The sequence below is a fragment of the Sturnira hondurensis genome, unplaced genomic scaffold (assembly GCF_014824575.4).
Source record: "Sturnira hondurensis isolate 20B ecotype Veracruz unplaced genomic scaffold, ASM1482457v3 Scaffold0021593, whole genome shotgun sequence".
NCBI classification, from domain to species: Eukaryota; Metazoa; Chordata; class Mammalia; order Chiroptera; family Phyllostomidae; genus Sturnira; species Sturnira hondurensis.
The window spans coordinates 522,004-522,925 of NW_028094224.1; the positions used below are offsets into that span (position 1 = coordinate 522,004).

The 922-nt window shown below is 55.0% G+C and overlaps 1 non-coding gene across 1 annotated transcript; it reads right to left on the minus strand.

The window, feature by feature from the left end:
- Positions 1–549: 549 nt before the first annotated feature.
- On the minus strand, positions 550–621 carry TRNAQ-CUG (transfer RNA glutamine (anticodon CUG)). Its single transcript has one exon. It is a non-coding gene; the product is annotated as a tRNA-Gln (tRNA).
- Between the last annotated feature and the right edge of the window lie 301 nt (positions 622–922).

Sequence of the window (922 nt, forward strand, 5' to 3'; positions counted from 1 at the left end):
TCTCCGCCTCCTGACCCCGGGACCCTCGTGCGACCTCGGTTCGCTGCGCCCCCGACCGCTGACCGCCGACCCCCACCGCCGCTGGCCGGTTCCCCGCGCCCGGCCCCTCCCCCCCCGCGGGATCTCTGAGCTCGAGGCTGCGCCCCCTCGCGGTCTCGGGTGCCCACAGTCTTCTCTCCGCCTCCGCCACTGTTGCCTACATAATCCTTTCCTTAAATCCCATCCCCACTTTTCTCGGTCCACGACTGTCACCAAATTTCCTCTCGCTCTTCCCGCCGGCCACCTGTCTCCTGATTTTATGGGTTTTCTCCATAAAGAAACTTCTAGTTCCAGTAAGCTCGGATGCTTGCCGTGTGCGTTTTCTTTTGAGACTTCTCCAGGCCCCGCCCCCAAGAAACAAATTGCTCACACTAAGCGTTAACCTGTCCTTAGGCTGGTGATTGCAGACACTGGGCGAGGTGGGAATATCAGAACTGCACTTGAGTGCCGGGGTTTTTATGAACAAGAAAGTGGCTTATACAGAGACAATGTGGCAAAAGTAGCACCGAAAGGTCCCACCGAGATTTGAACTCGGATCGCTGGATTCAGAGTCCAGAGTGCTAACCATTACACCATGGGACCCGCAGGTTGTCTTGTTTCCTTACACTGTTTGATGACATAGTTCTTCCTTTCAACCCCCGCCCCCCCCTCCCCCAGTTTTAAAGGTATGAAATCTGTCTGCTTTTCCTCCTCTAGAATTAAGCGGTGGACGGTCACCTGCCCCATGCCCGCCAACGCCTTTTACACCAGAGTCTTCATGGAAAAGACACGTAGGTAGAGGAAGCGTCCTGAACGGGCCCACCTTTCGTGGCTCTTATTCACAGGGCCATTAGGACTGTCGGTTAAATCCGAGTTTTCAGAGACATGGAAAAACAACCTTTTA